This window comes from Lissotriton vulgaris, chromosome 12, assembly GCF_964263255.1.
Source record: "Lissotriton vulgaris chromosome 12, aLisVul1.2, whole genome shotgun sequence".
Lineage (NCBI taxonomy): Eukaryota > Metazoa > Chordata > Amphibia > Caudata > Salamandridae > Lissotriton > Lissotriton vulgaris.
This window is the reverse complement of record NC_141700.1, coordinates 598,986,743-599,013,609: the sequence shown is the minus strand read 5'-3', so window position 1 is coordinate 599,013,609 and position 26,867 is coordinate 598,986,743. Positions and strand designations below refer to the sequence as shown.

Genomic DNA, 26,867 nt, shown 5'->3' with positions numbered 1-26,867 from the left:
TATACACATTACAATACACCTGTCTCCCAAATTAGCACAAACGACTGATAATCTACAAATAATTTTAAATGTCACTGAGAGAATTAAAGGAAAGTTGAGAAACTGTTATATGGGACTTTAATGACAACCTATTTTAGAGAAAAGGAGTGAGAGCAAAATAATATGGTTAGGGATTCCACATTTCACATACCTAAACAGGTGTTTTTTAATCTTAGGTCACTCGGCTACAAGGATGGTTTTATTCTGGTAACGCCAAAAATAAGAATATAGATATTGCAGAAAGGTGCAGCATGCTACTTTCAGGTGTAGGGCTACATCTAAAATTATACATTCCAGAGAATATACTCATCAGTGTCACTTTACATACGAATACTACTTTCTACGAAAATGTGCAAACAACTCCTAAGGAATTGCATAGAAGATAATAGTGGGATTAAGGAGAACCCATTGAAGGTTATACAGTCTACCAATTTTCGTTAATGACTGGATGCGGGGGTGGATTATATTTAAATAGGCACTGTGTTTACCCCAACACTATTTAATACAATAAAATAATTTATATCATGTCATCCCATGCTAATTAGGATCTGTTTGCTCATTTGCTCAACTGTAATCTGTTTAGTGTCCTTTCAAGCAGTAATAAGATGCTGTCTGTGCTATGGGCTAAGGTGCTATATGGTGAGGCTATTTCCATTAAAACACTTGTCAGCACGATTTTATGTTAATATGTATGTAATATTTAGGAAGGTTAATCCACTTCAATCCATTTCAAGTGTCTGCTGACTTATTTTTTCAATCCGTTATTCTTGGGGGTTCCGTCGACTTGATTTGAAATACTCACTACTTTGTAAACTTTCTGGTCTGGCAACAGCAAGAGTTCTAAGGAGTTGGGCCACATGAAAGGGCACGGTGAAGCACCCACTTGGGAAATAACCAAGAGCTTTGTCTTCTCACACTTGAGAATGAAGTAGTTTATCTGAAATGACTTATACGAGATTCCTCTTCTAGCCTACAATAGCCATGCACATCTTCTGCTTCAAGAGGGTTACCAGGGTGGTGGGCTTCCAAAATATAGCAAACATAGCAGTGTAGTTGTTGAAGAGGACCATCAGTGGAGTTTATCCTTTGAGATTTTGCAGCTTAATTTCACAAAGGAGCATACACGTTTGACTTATTGAGTGGAGTAGTCAAATGAAGACGAGAATCAGCAGATGACAGGCCTATCCTCTGCAGTGAGCGATGTGAGCAATTTAATCCGAACACTGTATTGAATAGTTACTCGCTAAGGTTAAATAGAGTGGCTTTGATTCCACATTACAGTAGGAAATCTGACTGATACCTACTCATCAGGATGGTGGTTAGTGTTTTTTGCAGGGAGTTCTAAGCATATAATGGTTGCCAAGGTTTTCGCAATTCGACACTAGTTTTGAGATAATAATCCAGTTGGTCCAGATTTTCATAATTAGTAATGTGATTGTCACATTCAACAATGTCAAATGGATAGGATTTTTGGATGGTGTATAGTTACTTCATAACTCAAACCAAAGACAATGATTGCCTTTTAGTGTAAATAGCACTCAAAGAGGTCCAGCTGATGTAATCTTCGTCCTACAAGCATTTGCTTTGCAGAAGTCATCTTCACAGAATTATGCTCTTCCTGTAGCTGCTAGGTCTTTGTAGAAATAAATACCTCTTTTGAGGAATTATCTTTTGAGAACTGGACATGTAGTCGATCTACTGTCCTCTAGGAAGGACATGCTGTACTTTGGAGAACAGATGAGAAGTCTCCTGTATTCTGATTACTGTTTTTAGTTAATCTTCACTCTTCTGATGGTTCTCATTTTCACATAATCCTGGGGAAACACTCATGGAGGGTGGTGTTTTCCTTTTGTATTGTAGGGCCTGGTAACAAAGGCTTTAGACCGAAGGTTGTCAGCGACTAACATGGTATTTATTTATTTGACATAAGCACAAAGTCATTTCGAGCAGAATGAGGACAGAAACTGCAGTTAGCATCAACTATGGTTTTGATCAGAGAAGATGATTAAAGAAGTGCAAATAGGCTGATTTGTGAGAGATAATTAGACAAACAAAACATCAAACGGGCAGAATACTTGGTGTAGAGCGGAGAAGGACGTTTTCATTTTGGATGGGCAGGCAACCATCTCTAGGAAGTGTTTTCAATGTCTGTAAAGTGATGGCCACACACCTGCATAAATGAAGTCTGGGTTGATAGTCTTCAAAGTCCTCTTTTGTAAGGTTGTGAAATGTACAAGGACTTGGAACAGAACAATAAAAAGTTTCTGTCCATTATAAGTCTTCCGCAAATATACATCTGACTTTAACTTTCTTTTATTCCTCAGCAGCTGAATACAAACAACCCTTTTATAACATCGCAAGTGATTAAGCAGATTGCCTGGCTCCGAAAACCTGTAGCCTCTATCTAAGTTTCTCTATTCTGGGATGTATAATGTCTATGAAAAGGTATGCATACGCTCATGTTCAAACATTACATTGTTTACTAATTGTAATAACTTGTTTTGTATATCATACTGCACATGCGGCATGCCTTAATGCTGAAAATAATAGATATTACGGTTCCCCAATTTAATGGTACTCCATTTACTCAAATGTGAAGGAAGGAAGACTGAATTGACATTGCCAGGATTCACCATGTTACCAGAAAATTACTGCAGATGTCTGTGAGGAGCATTTACTTCATGGGAGCCATCTTGCTGGGGACTATGTCACCCTCTATTTGTCCTATTTGTATATGCTTTCTTGTCATTCTGGGGGATGCAGGTACCCCGAAGGTGAACATATCCATCTGCTCATATTCACCTGTGAAAACCTGTTCATTTTACTAATAGACATAAAAAGGACCACTTCTCAACTTATAGTGAATTACATACTGTCCCTGATTTTTTTCTACAAAAGGTAATTCAATAGTACATATTAAACAAAAAGGGAGAACATGTGCCTGGGTTTAAGCTGTGGTGTTTAAACCAGTAATAGGAAAATCAATCTCTTGCATAAATGAAGGCTATGGTTTCAGTGTGCAAGGACTTTAGGAAATGCAGGTGGTGTACGAGCTGGAAGTCAGTCGAATGTCTTATGGTACTGCAGCATGACTGCAGCTTGATCCATCTTATTAACTTTTGGGATTGGAGCATGGGCTACAACTTCATTGGCTTGAAAATTACAGATTTAATTTGCCTTTGTAAATTGCGGATCTTTAAGAATATATATTTTTTGCAGGTCTGTCTGATATATAGAGCTCCAGTTTAAGGTACGTGCTTTCTAAAATGAAACAGCTCCTTACATATGAGAAGCTGAGAGCAGGCTCCAGTCAGTGAAGATTTGATATTTAAGATAGGAATACACAGCGCAAGGTAACACAAGACAGGTGCCCAGACTTACTAATTTTTTAGGCAAGGTAACGAGGCATGGCAATTGGCAGCAATGAGTTGTGCAAGTGGAAAAACACAGCACGATACCATATCCACAAAGATTGGCCTGCTCCAGGAGTCACCCCCTGTACTGGTGCACAAACAATACTGCCTAGTATGATGCATAGTCTCACACCATGATGTGGAGGTGAGTTTGCACTGGATTTGTATGGGAAGCATACTCCTCCATTAAAGATTCCTACCTTAGACAAACTCAGAAGTTTACCACACATGTGGTATGTGATGTGCTCTGCAGCACACTTGCAATATGTCATTGTGTCTTGAGAAATTAACACATTTTTCCTTATTTGTGTCTGCCTCAAGTAGGCATTAGTTAGTTAGAACTTTATTTCACAACGAAATGAATGCAAGTGTAGAGAACAATACATTAAATTAGAATAAAAGTGATAGAACATAAAATCATTTCATCACAAAATTAAAATAATATCTTAAACATTTTACCAGACCATTCTTACATTAGTTTATTCCCCTCTAACACATTATATTTCATAAATAGTTTACTTCTTAGGGAGGAAGTGTTATCTATTCTGTTTCTCTTAACTAAAAAATACAGCCACACCGTATCGTCATATAAATGAACATATTTAATGATATATATATATATTTTTTTTTTTGTGTAAGACCTTTATTAACACAAGTAGTTTACACAGTGTGAGACTTGGCCCTTTCCCCAGAAATTTTTCGCTTTTTATCCCCTGTTAATTTAGAATGCCCCTATTGAAACAACACTGTGTAGGCCTTGGGTGGTGGAGAATGCCCTGTGTAGTTTAAAACTGGTGTTAAAGTACAGGTGCTTCCTACCCCTAACATGGCCGCCACAGACCACTGCTGCAGCAGCGTGGTTTAGAGGGCGCATTCTAGTAGCCAGGGGCTGGCTGGAACCCTCAGGCAATGTATCCATCTTAGCCTGCCAGCCTGTCCACAGGTAGAATGGTGGAACGCGCTGGAAGCCTCTGGAACCTTCTGGGAGAGGTGAGGTGACACCAACTGACATCAACTGACACTACCAACTGTCAACTGGCACTATAAAAGGAAAGGGAGGGAACTTTCCTGAGGAGAAGAAGGAGAGAAGCTGAGGGGAAGACCTGGGGAAGTACCTACGCAGGAGGATAGGCAGTGGGGGTCAGGGCAGGGTCTTATGATGCTGGAATGACAGGGCCTAGTGTGCTGCTTTGCAAGTGTTGAGGTATCCTGTTCCCCCCCCCACTGACCTAGCCCCGCGGCAGGGAACCCCCAGGGACCACTTGAGGGGATTGGCTGAGGAGATCTAACACCAGCCACCAACTTAACCCCCTTCAAGGAATAAGAAACCAAAGGAAACAAGAAACCAAGCAACTAAACTAAGGGCGCAAGAAACATCACGCCAAGAAGGAAACTAAAACCCCACAGGACTTTTGAGGAACCCACCAGGTATTGGCGCTGTGTCGCTCCCTGTGCCCCCTGACGCCACCTGGGGTTCCTGCGCTCACCTGCCACTGCTGTGTGGCTTGACCTGTGATCTGCCCTTGTTTGAAGTCAGCTACTGCTGAAGCGCTAGCCTCCTAGAAACTGCCAAAGCGCTACATTGCCCTCCAAGCGCTTATCTACTGTGTCCCTGTGAGAAGCACTGAGCCTGCTGATATTGCCAGAGTGCGCTGTGATTCTTGAGGCTATAGTGGCCCTGAAGCGCTAGAATCCTGAAGCGCTATATCTGCCTGGATTGCTGTCCTGATTGAGCCGCCTTGCTAATCTATGGAAAACTGAGTCGAGCTGTATTGCCCCTCAAGCGCTTTCTTGTGTGCCCCTGGAAGAGCGCTGGACTCCCTAGAACGGTGGCACCCATACAAGCGCTATATCTCTGCTCCAGGCGCTGGACTGCCCAAAAGGGATTGGGAATGAATCGTGCTGTCAGCCCTACTTTCCCAGCGTTCTCCTGCTGATCCTATGAGGAGCGCTGGGGGACTGGAGGAGGTTGCCGCCTCGAAAAACCCGATTGCCTGGCAAAGCGCTGGACATACGGTCCTGTTGTAACCCCGCGGCGCTTTGGCCGCCATCCTGCTACTTAGCGCTGTGAAGAGGCGCAGGCCGGGTCCACTCACCACCGCCGCCCTGGTTGTCCAGGTGGGACTGCTGGGAGTGCAGTCATCGTCCTCGGCAGCCCCCGGTGCCTGGAGAGGGCCGCCGCAGCATTGCTGAGTGTTGCGATCACCGCCGCAGCCCAGGCCAAGCAGAAGGAGTCTCCACGGCAACCCCCGGTGTCAGGAGGGGGCCGCCGGAACTCCAGTCAGGTCGCGCTGGGCCTGACAGGCCGTGAAGCCCCGACCTCACCTCACGTGACGGAGGTGCGCCGTGTCATCGGCCGCACCCCCGCCCATTGCCGCGCAGCTATTGGCTGCAAGCGTCAAGCCCCTTTGCCGGCCGCGCTGTGGTTGGCGGCCGGCACTTACTTGCTGGGAAGACTGTGCCTTGGCGGTTCGGGGCCTCCATTGCTGCATCAGAGGCCCCGGGCTAACCCTAATCTGCCGGGCCTCAATCCAAGGACGTGGGAGGCCTACTAGAGGGCCGGAGCCCTCCCCGTCAGACCCCGGAACCGGCACAAGGGCTCCTCCATGAGCCGAAGGAGAAGGTGAAAACCCCCCTGGGGAGGAGAGCAGAAGGCCGGAGGGAGACCCGGGTTCGCCCTTCCCTGAGGGAGACTGTGTTGGGCCCCGTTGGCCCCGTTGAACTGGGTAAGAGCCCCGGATTGTCAGCAAAGCCCTCAGGGAGGACTTTGTGTCTGCCAATTAGATGGTTATTGCTAAAGTGACCAGTTGGAATGAAATGTTAAACCTTGCATAGGGGTATGCTGATTAAATGTTTTACATCTAATGAAAGGTTTTTATTCTTACCAGACAGAATTAGATATGAATCCCTGTTGAAATGGAATGGTTATTCTTACTTAGGGTAACTGGTAGTTAATTGCCTGGTTGCCCTTGTCTAATGAAATGTTATCCAAACTCTAATGAGTTGTTGCCTGGTCCACAGGGAAATGTTTTACCTATGCATAGGGAAGGGTAAGAAGCCAAGTGCAATGTTCCCTAAATATAACTCCGGGAAATGCCCAATGCTGGGTAAGGCAATGTTTTATTCTTTATTTAAATAAGTTAGTGACATAAAGAATTGAATGGCCTTACATGAAATGTTTTCCCTTTCATGAGGAAATGTTGATTCCTGAGTAAGGACATGTGTATTCCTGTTTAGAGGAGTGATGAAATGCACTGTGGCATATTAGGATGGAAAGCCCTATAGGAATATTTGGCACTGGGTAGTTAAATGTCTAACTCTGCCTAGTGCGATGCCTGTCAGTTATCTAAGAAAACGTTATTCCTACAGGAGTGTGTTTTACAAGTAAAAGTTGATTACTTACCTCCAAGGGGGTAAACCAGAAGACCATACCTGATTCTTTATTGAGCAGCTGGTTATCACTCATGTAAGGTGGAAGGGCCTAACTTCTAACAAAGAATGTTACATAGAGAAATGCTCTGCCTTTAAGGGAAGGTTTTATGTGCACTATGTTGAAATGCCTAAATGAAATGCTGGTTTTCCCCAGTGAGATGTTTTATTCCTAAATAGGGAGATGGTTTAACCTACACAAGAGGTCATTTATTTATGATGAAATGTTTTGCCTCTTGAGTGTTATATTTGTTGAAGCCTAAAGTTAGTTATGATACATCCTTTATGCATTCATAAGTTTTACCCCTGATAGGGGAGGAGGAGCCTAATGCTGAGGCTAATAGGATGTTACACTTTTAGTGAAATGTTTCCTCATTACTTAACGCAGTGTTGTATTCATGACCTTATAATGTATTTCTTACAGGTGATGATGAGAAACCAGGCCAAGGTTAGGCCTGTGGTTATTTAATATTTAATATTTATTATTTATTCATCCAGTATTTATTGCCAAGTGTTCTCACACATGTATTTTAATGGAAAGCTAATAAGCTAATTTTATGATGAATTCCTAATACCCTGATCCTGCTCTATCCTAATAAAGTTAACTTGAGTTTTTACACAAACTCACTGGAGTGGTGTCACTAATTGCGTGCCCAGGTTTCTGACTCAGTGGTTGCGTGTGCTGTATGGTTGCTTTACACATAAGCTTTCGGATGCCTACCCGCTCGTGCCATGCTACCCTAGGGGACTGGTGACCCCAGTTCCAACATATTGGTGTTGAGCGGTGGGATCCAGGACTTGTGACCATGCAGCACCCTCCATTGGGACAGGGTGCACAGCAATTAGGCTGCACACCTATTGTGTGTGCAAGCCTAAGTAATTGACCCCTCCACTGTCTAGCCTGTGAGTGTATCAAGATCTGTTAGACCTAATCCTGTCACCCACGTCCTGGTATCTTTTCCCAGATTTATCTGAGTCCCCACCTGGCATACTGGAGTGTTGTCAGGGGATGGGGGTGCCTGTTGGGCGGAGGGAAGAAGGAACTCCGTACCACTTTGGGGGCACGGGTAGGAGCCCACCCAGAGGGGAGAGGGGATGGGGAACAGGAGGGGCAGGTCACACCCAGGGAGGCGGGCACACCAGAAGAACCAGGCCTACTCAAAATTGTTGTGTCTGACAATGTGCTACCGGGAGGATGTTCTGGGGCAGGGAGTAGAGTAACTGGGGGTGTACGTCGTCTAAGATGATAGAGCATGAGAGGGAGAGTGAGAGCTTTGCAATGGATGAGAGGAAGCTGGTGCACAGGCTTCAGCTAGAAGAGTTAGAGCTGAAGGCCTTGGAATTATGTGTACCAGGTGCTTCCAATGGTGGCAGCGTACCCGAGGTTCGGAGTTTAGACCAGTCACAGAGTGTAGGACCTGGACTGGGGTTTCAGGATCAGGAATTGCCTGACCTGGAGGGTGGGGTACCGGTAACTAAGGACCCTACCAATGTGACTCTCAGGGGTACCTATCCAGGTGGGAGGGTGCGGAACCCTGGGAGGGGGTGCAGAGGGAGGAAGGACTCTCCTCTGGCACCGGTCCAGCCACAGGGCGCAGATCCTGGGTTGGGTGGCTAGGTTCAGGGGTTGCCTGACCTGGCGGGAGGAATCTCTGTATTCAGAGTTCCTCCGGTTGTGACTTCCAGGGGTACCTATCCAGGTGGGAGGGTGCGGAACCCTGGGAGGGGGTGCAGAGGGAGGAAGGACTCTCCTCTGGCACCGGTCCAGCCACAGGGCGCAGATCCTGGGTTGGGTGGCTAGGTTCAGGGGTTGCCTGACCTGGCGGGAGGAATCTCTGTATTCAGAGTTCCTCCGGTTGTGACTTCCAGGGGTACCTATCCAGGTGGGAGGGTGCGGAACCCTGGGAGGGGGTGCAGAGGGAGGAAGGACTCTCCTCTGGCACCGGTCCAGCCACAGGGCGCAGATCCTGGGTTGGGTGGCTAGGTTCAGGGGTTGCCTGACCTGGCGGGAGGAATCTCTGTATTCAGAGTTCCTCCGGTTGTGACTTCCAGGGGTACCTATCCAGGTGGGAGGGTGCGGAACCCTGGGAGGGGGTGCAGAGGGAGGAAGAACTCTCCTCTGGCACCGGTCCAGCCATGGGGTTAAGATCCTGGGTTGGGTGGCCAGGTTCAGGGGTTGCCTGACCTGGCGGGAGGAATCTCTGTATTCAGAGTTCCTCCGGTTGTGACTTCCAGGGGTACTACTCCAGGTGGGAGGGTGCGGAACCCTGGGAGGGGGTGCAGAGGGAGGAAGGTCTCTCCTCTGGCACCGGTCCAGCCACGGGGTTAAGATCCTGGGTTGGGTGGCCAGGTTCAGGGGTTGCCTGACCTGGCGGGAGGAATCTCTGTATTCAGAGTTCCTCCGGTTGTGACTCTCAGGGGTACTACTCCAGGTGGGAGGGTGCGGAACCCTGGGAGGGGGTGCAGGGAGAGGTAAGTCTCGCCCCTGTCACCAATTCAACTTAAGGGTTTAGACCCTAGGTTGAGAAGGAGAGTGGAAAAAGGTACCACGGGCCTGGGGCGACTGCCCCCCACTCTGAGGGCCAGAGACATCTGGATTGGAGGTCTGTCCTGGCCGCATCCCACTAGGAACACCAGTGGGGTGGTTGGATTAGCGAGGATGTCATGGTGGTATTGGGCCTGCGTCCACCTTTTTCCGCCCCAAGCAGGGAAGCCCGTCAAGGGAATGATCAGTCTACCCTGGCTTTTGGCTGGGGGGGAGATGTGTGAGACTTGGCCCTTTCCCCAGAAATTTTTCGCTTTTTATCCCCTGTTAATTTAGAATGCCCCTATTGAAACAACACTGTGTAGGCCTTGGGTGGTGGAGAATGCCCTGTGTAGTTTAAAACTGGTGTTAAAGTACAGGTGCTTCCTACCCCTAACATGGCCGCCACAGACCACTGCTGCAGCAGCGTGGTTTAGAGGGCGCATTCTAGTAGCCAGGGGCTGGCTGGAACCCTCAGGCAATGTATCCATCTTAGCCTGCCAGCCTGTCCACAGGTAGAATGGTGGAACCTCCTGGAAGCCTCTGGAACCTTCTGGGAGAGGTGAGGTGACACCAACTGACATCAACTGACACTACCAACTGTCAACTGGCACTATAAAAGGAAAGGGAGGGAACTTTCCCGAGGAGAAGAAGGAGAGAAGCTGAGGGGAAGACCTGGGGAAGTACCTACGCAGGAGGATAGGCAGTGGGGGTCAGGGCAGGGTCTTATGATGCTGGAATGACAGGGCCTAGTGTGCTGCTTTGCAAGTGTTGAGGTATCCTGTTCCCCCCCCACTGACCTAGCCCCGCGGCAGGGAACCCCCAGGGACCATTTGAGGGGATTGGCTGAGGAGATCTAACACCAGCCACCAACTTAACCCCCTTCAAGGAATAAGAAACCAAAGGAAACAAGAAACCAAGCAACTAAACTAAGGGCGCAAGAAACATCACGCCAAGAAGGAAACTAAAACCCCACAGGACTTTTGAGGAACCCACCAGGTATTGGCGCTGTGTCGCTCCCTGTGCCCCCTGACGCCACCTGGGGTTCCTGCGCTCACCTGCCACTGCTGTGTGGCTTGACCTGTGATCTGCCCTTGTTTGAAGTCAGCTACTGCTGAAGCGCTAGCCTCCTAGAAACTGCCAAAGCGCTACATTGCCCTCCAAGCGCTTATCTACTGTGTCCCTGTGAGAAGCACTGAGCCTGCTGATATTGCCAGAGTGCGCTGTGATTCTTGAGGCTATAGTGGCCCTGAAGCGCTAGAATCCTGAAGCGCTATATCTGCCTGGATTGCTGTCCTGATTGAGCCGCCTTGCTAATCTATGGAAAACTGAGTCGAGCTGTATTGCCCCTCAAGCGCTTTCTTGTGTGCCCCTGGAAGAGCGCTGGACTCCCTAGAACGGTGGCACCCATACAAGCGCTATATCTCTGCTCCAGGCGCTGGACTGCCCAAAAGGGATTGGGAATGAATCGTGCTGTCAGCCCTACTTTCCCAGCGTTCTCCTGCTGACCCTATGAGGAGCGCTGGGGGACTGGAGGAGGTTGCCGCCTCGAAAAACCCGATTGCCTGGCAAAGCGCTGGACATACGGTCCTGTTGTAACCCCGCGGCGCTTTGGCCGCCATCCTGCTACTTAGCGCTGTGAAGAGGCGCAGGCCGGGTCCACTCACCACCGCCGCCCCGGTTGTCCAGGTGGGACTGCTGGGAGTGCAGTCATCGTCCTCGGCAGCCCCCGGTGCCTGGAGAGGGCCGCCGCAGCATTGCTGAGTGTTGCGATCACCGCCGCAGCCCAGGCCAAGCAGAAGGAGTCTCCACGGCAACCCCCGGTGTCAGGAGGGGGCCGCCGGAATTCCAGTCAGGTCGCGCTGGGCCTGACAGGCCGTGAAGCCCCGACCTCACCTCACGTGACGGAGGTGCGCCGTGTCATCGGCCGCACCCCCGCCCATTGCCGCGCAGCTATTGGCTGCAAGCGTCAAGCCCCTTTGCCGGCCGCGCTGTGGTTGGCGGCCGGCACTTACTTGCTGGGAAGACTGTGCCTTGGCGGTTCGGGGCCTCCATTGCTGCATCAGAGGCCCCGGGCTAACCCTAATCTGCCGGGCCTCAATCCAAGGACGTGGGAGGCCTACTAGAGGGCCGGAGCCCTCCCCGTCAGACCCCGGAACCGGCACAAGGGCTCCTCCATGAGCCGAAGGAGAAGGTGAAAACCCCCCTGGGGAGGAGAGCAGAAGGCCGGAGGGAGACCCGGGTTCGCCCTTCCCTGAGGGAGACTGTGTTGGGCCCCGTTGGCCCCGTTGAACTGGGTAAGAGCCCCGGATTGTCAGCAAAGCCCTCAGGGAGGACTTTGTGTCTGCCAATTAGATGGTTATTGCTAAAGTGACCAGTTGGAATGAAATGTTAAACCTTGCATAGGGGTATGCTGATTAAATATTTTACATCTAATGAAAGGTTTTTATTCTTACCAGACAGAATTAGATATGAATCCCTGTTGAAATGGAATGGTTATTCTTACTTAGGGTAACTGGTAGTTAATTGCCTGGTTGCCCTTGTCTAATGAAATGTTATCCAAACTCTAATGAGTTGTTGCCTGGTCCACAGGGAAATGTTTTACCTATGCATAGGGAAGGGTAAGATGCCAAGTGCAATGTTCCCTAAGTATAACTCCGGGAAATGCCCAATGCTGGGTAAGGCAATGTTTTATTCTTTATTTAAATAAGTTAGTGACATAAAGAATTGAATGGCCTTACATGAAATGTTTTCCCTTTCATGAGGAAATGTTGATTCCTGAGTAAGGACATGTGTATTCCTGTTTAGAGGAGTGATGAAATGCACTGTGGCATATTAGGATGGAAAGCCCTATAGGAATATTTGGCACTGGGTAGTTAAATGTCTAACTCTGCCTAGTGCGATGCCTGTCAGTTATCTAAGAAAACGTTATTCCTACAGGAGTGTGTTTTACAAGTAAAAGTTGATTACTTACCTCCAAGGGGGTAAACCAGAAGACCATACCTGATTCTTTATTGAGCAGCTGGTTATCACTCATGTAAGGTGGAAGGGCCTAACTTCTAACAAAGAATGTTACATAGAGAAATGCTCTGCCTTTAAGGGAAGGTTTTATGTGCACTATGTTGAAATGCCTAAATGAAATGCTGGTTTTCCCCAGTGAGATGTTTTATTCCTAAATAGGGAGATGGTTTAACCTACACAAGAGGTCATTTATTTATGATGAAATGTTTTGCCTCTTGAGTGTTATATTTGTTGAAGCCTAAAGTTAGTTATGATACATCCTTTATGCATTCATAAGTTTTACCCCTGATAGGGGAGGAGGAGCCTAATGCTGAGGCTAATAGGATGTTACACTTTTAGTGAAATGTTTCCTCATTACTTAACGCAGTGTTGTATTCATGACCTTATAATGTATTTCTTACAGGTGATGATGAGAAACCAGGCCAAGGTCAGGCCTGTGGTTATTTAATATTTAATATTTATTATTTATTCATCCAGTATTTATTGCCAAGTGTTCTCACACATGCATTTTAATGGAAAGCTAATAAGCTAATTTTATGATGAATTCCTAATACCCTGATCCTGCTCTATCCTAATAAAGTTAACTTGAGTTTTTACACAAACTCACTGGAGTGGTGTCACTAATTGCGTGCCCAGGTTTCTGACTCAGTGGTTGCGTGTGCTGTATGGTTGCTTTACACATAAGCTTTCGGATGCCTACCCGCTCGTGCCATGCTACCCTAGGGGACTGGTGACCCCAGTTCCAACACACAGCATGAGCCTACAACCCGGGGGCCGGCTCGCTACGTTTGTATGAACATTCCTCAAAGCATATTCGCATTGTACATTACCATTTCTGCACTGTGATGTCGAGCCATCCCGTGTGCCTCCCGTTCGGCTATTTGCTGATAACAAGATGTGAGTCTTACATTTTCTTCTTTTATAGTTAACAAAAACAGAAAACATACCCCAACTAAGACCGTACAGTGCTACCTCTTACGTGCTAAACTCCAACTGTGACATCGATTCTAGTTCCCCCCGACAGACCGCCACCACTCGGCTCCACCTCGTGCCCTAAGTGTCACAATACCTAACTTATTCATTCGAGTTGCTCATCTTCCTCACCATCCGGTATTGAGGCGAGGTAGTCCTCTAAATAACACCAAACATTCTTTGGCCTGGACTTCGCTGGCAGCTGCTCCTCATAAGTTTGTAGTTTGTCACGACAGGTGGACATGTCATGCAACCATATTTTTCTTGTCGGCACCTTCCGACTGTGCCAGCATTGTGCCACCTGCCGTTTTGCTAACAATAAGGCTATCGCACAAAACCTGCGTTTCAATGCTCTAAATTGTGGTACTATACCCAATAAACAGACCTTGGGCGTGCACTGCACCTCTTCCTCCAGTATGACAGATAATGTGGCAGTGACCTCTTCCCAATACCCCGCTATTTTGGCGCAGTCCCAGGCCAAATGTGTAAAGCCCGCTCCCTCCCTGTTGCATCTTTTACACCTGTCCTCTTCCTGTAATCCGAATCTAAGCATTTTCTGCGGCGTGTAGTAGATCTGGTGGAGAAATTTAAAGTGAATAATTCTTAAATTACCGTTAGGTGTCAATATTTGTGTCAGGGCGCAGGTGCTTGTCCACTCCTCATCTGTCAGTGGTGTGTCTAATACCGTATCCCATCGTTCTTTGGCCTTCAGTGTGTGTCCCGCTAATTCCGCTTGTGCAGCTGAGTACAGTCTAGATACCAAGTGGGATAAGTCGTTAGTTGTGATCAATAATTGCAGTGGTGCAAGGCATTCTGGTTCCGATGGAAACGTCGGATAGTGTTCCCTCAATGCTCTGGTCAGCCTATAATATGTAAAGCGAAACATGGGGGTTTGGTTCTGTATATAAATCAGTTGGTCCAGGCTTATAAATGTGCCCCCTTGATATACATCCCCCAGCTTGTCAATGCCAGCCCTACTCAGTAAGGACATTCCGATTCTTTCCCCTGTAACGGACAGTGCCTGGTGATGGTGCAATGGCATGGCCGGGGCGTACAGTGGGATTTTATGCGCCAGCTGTCCAAGTCTGTGCCACGCCTTGATCGTAGTGTCCACTGTGTTAATGTCCCTGACATGTAGGTGGGGTCGTGTATGCGAGATTATTGCCGAGAGGGGAACAGGATGTGCATCACTCTCCTCTATAGCCGCATGTGTGATGTATGGGATTGTATGGTACCAGTATGCCGCGTATTGCGCCTGTGCGCAGAGATAGTATAGAAGGAAATCGGGTACACTGAAGCCACCTTGTGCAAATGGGAGTGTCAGAGTCTGCAGGTCAACGCGGGCCTGTTTGCCCGCCCATATCAGGGTCCTCACCATGGAGTTTATGCGACGGAAGATTGCTTGCGGCGGTGTGATTGGAATATTATTAAACATGTATAACAATTTGGGCAACACGTTCATTTTAACAATTGCTATCCTGTCGGCTAGCGATAGTGGCAGGTGTATCCAGCGTTGGATGCTGTCCTCTAGCTTTGAGAGTACCACACCATAGTTCGCTCGCAGTACCTCCTCTGGGTCTCTGTGATACATTACCCCTAGGTATCTAATCGGGTCCTGTTGCCACTCTAAGTGGAAATCCACAACAAAGGGGGATGTGGTGTCAGTAAGGGGTATAATTGAGGATTTAGCCCAATTGATCGCTAGCCCCGAGTGTCCGCCAAATCTGATGTATTCCCTTAGCAATGGGTTGAGATGAGTCTCTGGGTCACGAACATAGAGCAACATATCGTCCGCATATAGCGATATGTGTAGTGGTCTGGCTATAAATTGCAAAGCTGATTCTTTGTAGTTCTGACGTACCAGACAGGCCAGTGGCTCCAGTGCCAGTGCGAACAGGAGAGGCGAGAGCGGGCAGCCCTGCCTCGTACCTCGTTCAATTGCAAATTTGTCCGATACATAGCCATTAATTCTAACCCTGGCACACGGCTGAGTATAGAGCAAGGAGACCCATTGCACGAAACGTTTAGGAAACCCCATTCTATTTAGGACGGTAATCATGTATCGCCATTCAATGGAATCGAATGCCTTTGCGGCGTCGAGCATGACAGCCACCGCTTTAACAGAGGGTTGAAGATAATGTGAGAGTGCAAACAGGGACCTGGTGTTATGTGCGGTTGATCTGGTTGGCACAAAGCCAGATTGGTCCGGCAGAACTAGACAAGTCATCAGGGGAGACAGACGCTTCGCTATAAGTTTCGCAAGGATTTTTGAGTCCACATTGATAAGAGACAGTGGTCTGTACGAGTCACACTCCTCCGGGTCTTTGGATGGTTTAAGGAGAGCGATGATCATGGCCTCGCGCAGCGTGGGGGGGAGCAGTGATTTTTCAAATGAGGTGCCATACATGTCCACCAAGTGTGGTGCAAGAATGTCCGCATATTGTTTGTAAAATTCCGAGGTGTACCCGTCAGGGCCTGGCGCCTTACCGTTCGGAAGAGATCCTATCACCTCGGTCACCTCTTCCACCGTGATGGGCCTAGCCAGGTATTCCCTGTGTGCAGCCAATCGCCACATTGTGTAGATAATCATATGTGTCTGCCGCTGGTGCTGTGGGTTGTGACTTGTATAACGACCCAAAGGAGTCGACGAAGCATTTTAATATGTCTGTAGCGTGTGTTTGCAGTATGCCCTCCCTAGACCTCACTCTGAGTATTGCTGTTGGACCACGGCCATCACAGATTTTGCGGGCTAGTGCTGCCCCTGGCCTTCCCCCTTCTCCAAAGGATCTAGCCACATGTTTGCGATCCCTGTACTTTATTTCGGACTCCAGGAAGTCTGCGTGTTCAGTGTGTACTTCTCGCAGCTTAGCTAGGAGGGAGACATCCTGAGTTGTCTCATACATTGATTCCAAGTCCCTCATCTGCCGCTCACAGCGGTGAAGCTGGCCCCTAATATCCTTCAGTACCCCTATTGTGGTGCTAATGCATACCCCTCTGATCGTGGCTTTAAATGCCTCCCAGAGAAGACAAGGGTCTTCAGTTGTCTTTTCGTTAATGTCAAAGTAGTCTCTAATCGCTTTTTTAATGGTGTCTGCATACACCGCGTCAGTGAGGGCCTGTGAATTGAAGCGCCATTGAAAGGGAGGGGGTGTGTACTGTGGAATTTCCAGTTGTAACAGGACCGGGTTATGGTCCGACAACGTGCGGGGTAAGACCTGTAGTTGACGAGCCCATAGTGCCATATCCTCAGAGCCTAGCCAGTAATCCAACCTGGACCAACTGTTATGTGACGCTGTTATGTGCGTGGCTCCTGACGCTTCAGAGTGTTTCAGCCTCCAGAGGTCTTCTAATGCCAGATCTTTCATCATGTGCCCCACTAGTAGACGTGATTGCTTGTGTTGTTCCAGAGAGTTGGGTGAGCGGTCTAAGCTGTCCTGTAGAGTCACGTTCCAGTCACCCCCGCATAGTATGTGTGTACTAGTATGTTTTTGCAAGTGATCCCAGACTTCCCGGTAGAAGTCTGGAGCGTCCGTGTTCGGACCATACACATTTAACAATGTCACTTTCTGTCCCCTTAATGCACCCGATACCAACACATATCTACCAGAGGGATCTTGCGTGACGTGGCGTGTTTCGAAGCCAACCCCCCGCTTAATCAATATGAGCACCCCTCTAGAGTATGAAGAATAAGAGGCCATGTAGGTCGCCTCCGCCCACCTTGACCCCAGTTGTTGATGAGTGTGTGGCGCTAGGTGTGACTCCTGTATGAAGGCAATGTCTACATTCCACCTCTCCAGGCTGGCGAAAATCTGTCTGATTTTACGAGGTTGGGAGAACCCTCTAATGTTCCAGGTAAGAACGTTCAAACTTCTCCTACCTGTACCTCTAGTACCCATCAATATCGCTCAATACAATGCCTGTCAGTTTTACCCAGTGCAACACTGCAAGGAATGTGAGCATATCCTCAGCATAATGTTCGAGCCACACAATGGCAGCCTGTACCCTCGGGGGAACAAAAAGGATAGTTGTCCTGAAGACTGTCGGTCTCTGCATACATGAAAACAACCCCCCATCCCTCAACCCACCCACTCCAGCAACCCCAACCTGCCGAAGCCTTGCCCCTTCAGTGCACCATTCCCCAGAACTTATAACCATAAATACAGTGCCCAGTTAGAACTCTTAGTGGGTTTTACCCTCACGGGGGTCCGCTAGGAGCACAATTCTCCACCCGATAGATGGGTGCAGGCGATGCTATAGAAACAGTCTAGTTACGCAATACAAGTGATCATTCACCTCCGCCCCCAACCCCCCCCAAGAACACACCAACAGTGTTACAACGATATCAACATGCTAATGGCAGAACTATTACCCAACAACTACAGCAGATTGCGGCAAACAGTACAGTCCATATCTCGCCCAGTGTCTATTTTGCCCCATATTGTATGTGAGCTACCTGTAATATTAGCATTGTTTTAGGCGTGTAGGCGCTAGTGCATAGGTGCCGGCCTACATATCGCAAGGTCCATCAGTCACCGTGCCTTGAGCACACACGAACGCCTCACCTCAGTGCGTACGATGAGAGGATATATCAATGATTGCGGAGTGCGGGCCCAAGTCCACCTTTTCGGGGTCCGTAAAATGGCGCCCTGACATCTCTCCTTCATCAGACAGTGTAGTGTGAGGGGGGGCATTGCAAACGTGGGGCAGCCACAGGCCATAAGCTATATTTACATTCTACAAACGAACTGCAATCCTGGCTGCCCCAACAGTCGCCCACTATCCGGCACTCCTGACAGTACCACGCCAACTCTAGAACACTTCACGTAGGAGTCCGGCGCCATCTTTCTCTATCAGAGCCTATGTCTGTGGCCATGGTACAATATTTATAGGCGAATAACACAGTACAACTCACCGCTGGTGGACGTGAAGTCTAGCCCCTGGTTTCAATCTGAGTCACGATGCTGGTCATTTTGCGAGCTTTCCCTCATCTCGCGCTGTACCTTTTTAACAAAGTCTTGGGCTGTCTTCGGAGTCGCCAGTACAAGCACTTTCTCCTTCCATACCACCCTGAGTTTTGCTGGATATAACATTGAGTACCCAATGTTTAAGTCACGCAGTTTGGCCTTCACGGTGGTGTACTCCTTCCGGGCCTGCTGGACCGCCACCGTGTGGTCCGGATAGAACTCCAAGGAGTTACCCTGATGTTGAATTTTCCCCTTTTCCCTCGCAAGTCGAAGGATCGCGTCCCTGTCACGATAATTGAGGATCCGCGCCACTATCGGTCTCGGCGGAGCACCAGGCGGTGGTTTCGGGGCCAGTGATCTATGTGCACGCTCCACGATGAAAAGTGGCGATAATGCCTCCGCTCCAAACAGATCTTTGCACAGATTCTCAATGTATGTCTCCATCCTCCCTGTGTTGGTAGTCTCCGGCAGGCCCGTGATGCGTACGTTGTTGCGCCTCGAACGCGCTTCCAAATCTTCCTCCTTCGCTCTGATCACCTCCAGGAGACGTTCCATCCCTGCGCACTTTGAGGTGGAGGCCCGCGCTTCATCCTCGACTGCGGATATTCTTGTTTCGGCCTCATCTAAGCGCTCGCCATGCTTCTCCTGTCGAGCGGCCATGCTGTCCATTCTGCAAGTCAGACTATCCAGCTTGCCATTTATATCCTGCAAATTGGACTGGATCGCCAACAGTATCTTCTCTATGTTGTTGTTCGTCGCAGGTCCCGCATGATCCCTGTCGTCCATCACATCTCCCGTGGGTTTCGTCGCCTTTTTATTCTCAAACGATATTTTTTGCTGTTGTTTATCTGGCTTTCCCATTTTGGCAGTTGGGGATGTCGCCTTTTTGCTTGTGGGTCCAGATGCCCGCGTGACTCTGGCTGCCGCTGCCGTGATGTACCACTCAGAGCGCACCCTGGACGCACACTATATCGTCCCCCGGAGTAGGAAGGGGCTCTCACTGCCAGTCACCCAGTCGTGTGGTCAATCGGGAGATCGCCAGCGGTAATCCCACGCTGTAATGCGACGCTATTTGGCTAGTTACCAGTAGTGCGCTAGTCCAGTCTTCAGTGCAGTCGCTGCAGGCTGGCGCGCAGGTCCCCACCCTGTTGATACCTCACCCAGGGCAGTGGACACGTGCTGTTGGACCTCACCTACTTCACACCGATCAGCCCACACAACATAGTTTGCGCAGCATTCACGTCGATTATGCCCACACAGCAGCTCTTCAGGCAGCAGAGAACGCTGTATCCCGCCGGTACAACAGTGAGAGTGGGGTGGTTTCGTGGCTACCAGGGAAAAGGCTGCAGTCTCCTCCGTCCAGTGCTAATCGCCGCCATATTGTCAGGCATCCTGCTTGGGGACTCAGCAGAAGCCTCTGGTCATCCGCCTGAGTCAGAGACGAGTTAATTGCACCGGAAGGTACAGGGATCAGCTCCTTACCCCCTTGGTGACAGCGCCGGTGTTGGAGGGTGATTAATCGCTGCTGGCTCCTCGCTCGTCTCTCGGCTGTCCGTTAGCGCCGGCCATCTTGTCAGGCAGTCTGAAGCGCCAAAGTTGTACAAGGCGCGAAAGCTCCTAATAGTCGTTCTTTGGAGCGTGATCTGCACCGCAGTCGGTGCAGGACGTCTTCTCCCACCTGCCGATGTGTCCGGTGTGCGGGTAGTGGGGGCGATACCGGCAAACGATCACATCTTTGTTGATCGCCCGGCGGAGCTGCAGCTCAGGCAGCCATGTCGCTGTGCGCCCCCTAGCGCCTCGCTATTTAATGATATATTATATGCATTACTTAATCACTTTTATGTCAATATATTCCCTACCTAATGATTCATCAATACCTAATAAAAAGTGAGTATTCTCTATGTTGTTCTCCTCACATTAATTTTCAATTAAAAATTACGACCAAGTCTTGTCATTATTTGACTGGAGACACTCCAAAATTCATGTATGTTCACAAGGTAGAGGCCCCATATACATATTTTCTGCTCTTCAACTTGTAGTGTCGGAGAAATGACAGCCCGCAAGTTTTTATAGCTGCCAATAGAAAAGAAGCCAATACAAAGCATATATAGGGTGTTTCTAGTTGTTGCAGAATGCGAAGAGCTACCCAATGATTACACAAACTGAATTTTGTTAGAAGAAGACTAATAAACTTTTTCCTTTCGATCTGATAGAACAGACAGAAAAATAAGATATTTTCAGTCGACTGCTTTGAAATAGCATCACATGGGCTAGATGAAAGATGCTTCAATGCAAATACAATTTGCAGGGTACCCCACCACTAAAGGAACGTAATTTAAACAAAATCCTGTTAAAATATACCGGTGGAGATAATTTTCGACAAAAGCAAGATAGGAAGCAGATCCGTATAATACAGAGGGCAAAGTGTAGAATGAAATTATTGTGGATGTTTCTTTATTTCGATCCCATCTATCAAGTGAACTTTTGGCCATAAAGATAGATATCTTTTGGTCTGGTTTTAGGAAATATTTCACAGTGAGTTGGATTATTATAGAGGTCCGCCAAACCCAAAGAGACATATAACTGCCTTACTTAACACAGCCATGGAATTTTAACGACATGATCTAAATTCATTACATGCTTTAAAAGGCGCTGGTTTAACTGCAGCGTCTTTCTTTTCCTAATAGACAACCATAGTAATAAAGGGGCCATTTTAATAGTATCACTAGAAAAAGGTAGGCCTAATTCTTTATGGGGGATAGAATTGGAACAGCTCAATGGGACAGACAATAATTTCTTAGCAAATCTATCCTCTATCGTTTGTAGGCTGTCCACTTGTACAGTGCCCCAAATTGCTGCTCCGTAAGTGACAACATGTATTGTTTTTGCTAGGTAGATTTTAACCATCTCCTGTATAGCCTTATTACTTAAGTTTTTAGCAAATTTAAAAATTGCAGCTATACTTTTATTCATTTGGTTGGCTCTGGATATCACCCTCTCATTTCACCTTAATTTGGAATAAAAATGGATACCCAGCTTTGAAAAATTATCTACGTAATCTATTTTCCTACCTTCAATCTGATATTTGCCTGTCTTTTTTTCTCCCAGCTCCCACTGTCATGGTGTTTTATTAACATGCAAGTCAAGATCCCTCATAAATGGTATGTAATTTGTGATACACTTCTGTAAAGACAGAGGGGTCCTTGCCACATCATCTGCATATAGCAGGATGGGGAACGGCAACAAGCAGCTAGCCGCCTTCCTCGAGACGAATGGATCCCTCGACCCCTCACAGTCTGGCTTCCGGGCCAACCACAGCACCGAGACCGCCCTCATCGCTGCCACCGATGACATTCGAGCCCTGATGGACAACGGAGAAACAGCGGCCCTCATCCTCCTAGACCTCTCCGCGGCCTTCGACACCGTATGCCACCGCACCCTAGCGCAGCGCCTCAACATCGTCGGAATCCAGGAGAAGGCACTGGAATGGATCATCTCCTTCCTCGACGGAAGGACACAAAGAGTCCGCCTATCACCGTACAAGTCAGAGGCCACCGAAGTCATCTGCGGAGTACCCCAAGGATCCTCGCTGAGCCCAACCCTCTTCAACGTCTACATGAGCCCCCTCGTGGCCATCGCACGCCAACACAACCTGAACATCATCTCCTACGCCGACGACACCCAGCTGATCCTCTCCCTGACCAACGACCCCGCCGCCGCCAGAGCCAACCTTCACGAAGGGATGAAAGAGGTAGCCGAGTGGATGTCGACCAACCGCCTGAAGCTGAACTCGGACAAGACGGAAGTCCTCATCCTGGGAACCTCGCCCTCCGCCTGGGACGACTCCTGGTGGCCCCCCGCCCTGGGCACCGCACCCAAACCGACAGAACACGCACGCAACCTGGGCTTCATCCTGGACTCCTCCCTCTCCATGACCAAACAAGTCAAAGCCGTCTCCTCGTCATGCTTCAACATCCTGCGCATGCTACGTAAGATCTTCAGGTGGATCCCCACCGAGACCAGGAAGACGGTCACCCAGGCCCTAGTCACCAGCCGACTGGACTACGGTAACGCCCTCTATGCCGGAACCACCGCTAAGCTCCAGAAGAGACTCCAACGGATCCAGAACGCCTCAGCCAGACTCATCCTCGACGTCCCACGACACAGCCACATCTCCGGACACCTCAGAGACCTGCACTGGCTCCCGGTCAACAAGAGAATCACCTTCCGTCTCCTCACCCACGCACACAAAGCCCTGCACGATCAAGGCCCGAGCTACCTCAACAACCGCATCAACTTCTACGCTCCCAAACGTCACCTCCGATCAGCCAGTCACGCCCTCGCCGCCGTCCCCCGCATCCGAAGAGCGACGACAGGAGGAAGGTCCTTCTCCTACCTGGCCGCAAAGACCTGGAACTCCCTCCCGACCGACCTGCGCCTGACCCAAGACCACCTCGCTTTCAGGAAGAAGCTCAAGACCTGGCTGTTCGAGCAGTAGCAGCACTCCCCCCCCCCTAGCGCCTTGAGACCCTCCGGGTAAGTAGAGCGCTCTATAAATGTCTATGATTGATTGATTGATTGATTGATTGAACGGCGTAGAGTCTACATAAGGAATATCCTTAGATTATGTTTTTTTACGGGACATCATTTAATTTATTGGTGTACAGTGAGAATAGGAAAGAAGCCAAAACGCAGCCCTGTCTTACTCTTTTCTCAATTTAATTTTGAAAGATTTAGTACATTCTACCTCTTTCCCATAATGGATCCTCGCCGTAGCTGCTATATATAATTGCCTAATGAGGATTATTATTGCTGGATCCACCACCATTTCCTCCATGATATACCATCATTTGTTGTGATTAACACAATCAAATGCTGCCGACAGGTACAAGAAGGCTATGTAAAGGTTAACTTGTTTAGCTATTGAATATTTTTTTCTGTGTTGAAATTGTTCATTAAGAAAATTTCAAAAAAGTCACAAATGCAGATACATATGCAGAGGAAGTAATGGATCACAGTATAAATGAGGAAATCATTCATAAAATATAACAAAGGAGGTATAAAACAACACATCCTCTAGTATTCTTAAGGCGAAATTCAGGGTAAAATTAAAAAAAAAAAAGGAAAAGAAAAGAAAGAGAAGAGAAAGAAAGGAAAAAAGGAAAAAGAAAGAGAAAGGAAGCCCCAGAGTAACAAACTAGTTGTGAAAAGAGATGGAAACAAGAAAAACGATAGGAAGCGGAAAAGAGAGAGGGAAGAGAAAGTAAGCGTGTTACAAGGAAGGTGAATTTAAGAAGGAAGAGTAGTCGTAGAAGAAGAAGAAGTAGAGACAGAGTCATTATCCACTGTGGTTTCCAGGAATGGGGACCATACTTGAAGAAAAATGGAAGCTTGGTCCTGTAGACTGTAAATTATACGTTCATAAGAGGCAGTTTGTATCATTGCCACCAACCATTCCTCCTGAGAAGGAGGTAAGGGAGACTTCCAGTGACGCAATATACAAATTTTTGCCGTGGCTAAAGCAGTATGGAGGAAACGGGTCTGTGGTTTAGTAAACTTGGAAAGGCCACGAAAGTCATGTAGAATTAAGTTTGCAGAGGTAAAGGCTAAGGGCAATGACATAGAATGAGCCAAAGTGTTTCGTACAAAAAGCCAAAATGATCTGGTACGAGGGCACTCACATATAATGTGCGTTATGTCACAGCCGGAAGCAGAACATCTCCAACAGAAGGAATGCGAAAGTAACTTAGCATGATGTAATTTGACCGGAGACCAGTGCCATTCATGAAGTATTTTAAAAATACAAAATTTAAGGCGAGCTTCACGAACACCCTTATGTAATCCTTCCAAAATGAGATCCCATTGAGTATCTGAGCATGTCACTGAGAGGCGTGTTTGCCATTTCAATTGAAGAGCTTTCGAAAGGGGATGCGAAAATAGAGGGTGCAGAAAAGTCTTATAAAGACCAGAAGTGACACCCTTAAAAGTTCCCCATAAATTCAGGTAAGATAGGATAGGAGAAGCGGACAACAATTCAGGTGGGGAACTTAGATGTTTTGTGATAGCTTACTGAAGATGAGAATATTTACAGGATTGAGTGGGTGGTAAATGAAATTTCTCATTTAATTGGGAAAAGGATTTAAAATTGTCACCAGTTGTTCCAGGGAATGAATACCAGCGCCCTGCCATAAAGGCCAGGATACAGTTCGACCTCGAACTCGAATAGCCGAATTAGACCATATAGGAGCATTAAAGTGAAGCCGCGAATTAGATTTAAGGAGACGGTGACTTCTTTGCCAAGACTTAAACATGGCAGATAAGATAGGATTTTTGGGGTCAAGAGAACTGGAACCCTTGCCATATAAAAGGGACAAACCAGGGCCTGAAGCCAATAAATGGCGTTCAAGTGGCACCCATTGAGGGATTTCTTTAGACTTAGGTAAAAAGAAAGAAAGATGGGAAAGGTGAAGGGCAAGGGAATAGTGCTCGATAGAGGGAAGACCCAAACCTCCCTGCAATTGGTGGGATTTTAATTTTGCAAAGGTGAGACGCGGTTTAACTGTACCCCATATAAAAAGTTTAATTTTGGAATCAATGGACCGAAGAGTAGCCAAAGGAATAGTCAAAGGAAGCATACCCAGAACATAAAGGAAACGCGGTAAGGTGACCATCTTAATCGCCTGAACCCGTCCCCAAAGGGATAAACCCAGGGCTTTCCATTTATCGAAGTCCCTTTGCATTTGCACAATCAAGGGAGTTAAATTGTCCGTGACAACGTTATCCAATCCTCTATTAAGGAGTATTCCGAAGTACTTAAGCCGATAAGGTTGCCAGTGAAATGGAAAAACAGAGATTGCATCCTTTGTAGTACCAAGGGACATAGGTAAGGCTTCGCTTTTGTCCCAGTTTATCTTATAGCCAGAAAAAGAAGAAAAATCATCAATGACAAGGAGGAGAGCAGGGAGAGATTGCGGAAGATTAGTAAGTGTAAGAAGAATATCGTCTGCATATAAATACATTTTCGAATGACCAATTGGAAGAGGAACACCCACCACAGCAGTCGATTGACGAATTGCAGCAACCAGAGGTTCCATAGCCAAAAGGAAAAGAAGAGGGGAGAGTGGACAACCTTGACGGGTACTCCGCCGAATAGGAAATGGAGTATAGAGAAAACCTCCACAGTTAACTTGGGCAGATGGGCTATCGTAAAGTAGTCGTACTTTGGCTATGAACTGATCACCTAATCCAAATTTTTGCATTATGGTAAAGGGGTATTCCCACTCAATACGATCAAATGCTTTTTCAGCATCTAAAGAAAGAAGGAGGGCATCATCTGCAAATTTCTTAGCGGACCATAGGGCATGGGAGAGAGTACGTAAATGATTGCGGGAGGAACGACCGGGAACAAAACCTACTTGGGAATTATGGATTAAGGAAGGCAAAACCTTGCAGAGTCGTGATGCTAGGATGCTGGCAAGAATCTTAACATCAGAATTTAAAAGAGATATAGGACGTTAACTACTACACAATAGAGGATCCTTGCCAGGTTTTGGCAAGACTGCAATGATGGCTTTGTTAGAGATAGAACCAAGAGAAGACTCCTCCACGGCTTCCTCAAAGGCAGCATGAAGAGTATCAAGCATACTCTGACCAATCCATTAAAAAAATTCAGGAGGGAAACCATCATCTCCCGGAGCTTTATGGTACGGTAAGGAAGATATAGCTGAAGAAATTTCCTCCTTCGTGATATTTCCCTCAAGTAGAGCCCTGCCATCATCGGAGAGCCTCGGAAGATGAACGTCATCCAGAAATTTAGACATCACTATCTTATCTACCTGAGTGCCTGGGGAGTATAGAGATCTATAAAATGAGGCGAATTCCTCAACTATCTCTTGTGGTCGAGTAAGAATATCACCACCACTTGATCTTATTGCTGGAATCGCCATAGCGGCCTCTCTTTGGCGCAACTGCGCAGCCAATAACCGACCAGCTTTTTCCACTTGTTCATAATGACGGCCCTTCATTTTTTGTAAGGCGTATTCCGCCTTAGAAGTAAAAAGAGTATTGAGAGACATACGCGCCTGTTCTAATAACTTTCGGTTTTGTAAAGATGGCTGCGAAATATATAATTGAGAGAGTTGGCGAATATCATGTTCCAGTTCAGTCTGCTTGGCAGCGTTCTTTTTATTATAAAGATCAGCGTCCCGCATAATTTGGCCTCTAATGGTTGCCTTAGCAGCTGCCCAAACCGTTCGTTTAGAGGAAACCGAATCTGCATTATTAAGAAGAAAGTCACGTAAGTGGGATTGTAAAAGAAGTTTACCCGCTGGCGTTTTATATTTGTTGATTTTCAAACGCCACGATTTGCGCCCCGGATTCATAAGACCCAAATCTAGAGACAAAAGGACAGGAGAATGATCAGAAATAGCTGCTTCTAAAATCTTAGAATCAGTAACCAGTCGGACTGAATCTTGCGAAAGAAGAAAGTAATCAAGACGCGAAAAT

General features: G+C 47.5%; 1 protein-coding gene across 1 annotated transcript in view; it reads right to left on the bottom strand.

Annotated features, from left to right (window-relative positions):
* LOC147677808 (neural-cadherin-like) overlaps nucleotides 1–26,867 on the bottom strand; it is a 684,133-nt gene that overhangs the window by 292,323 nt on the left and 364,943 nt on the right. The gene's annotated exons all lie outside the window — the stretch shown is intronic.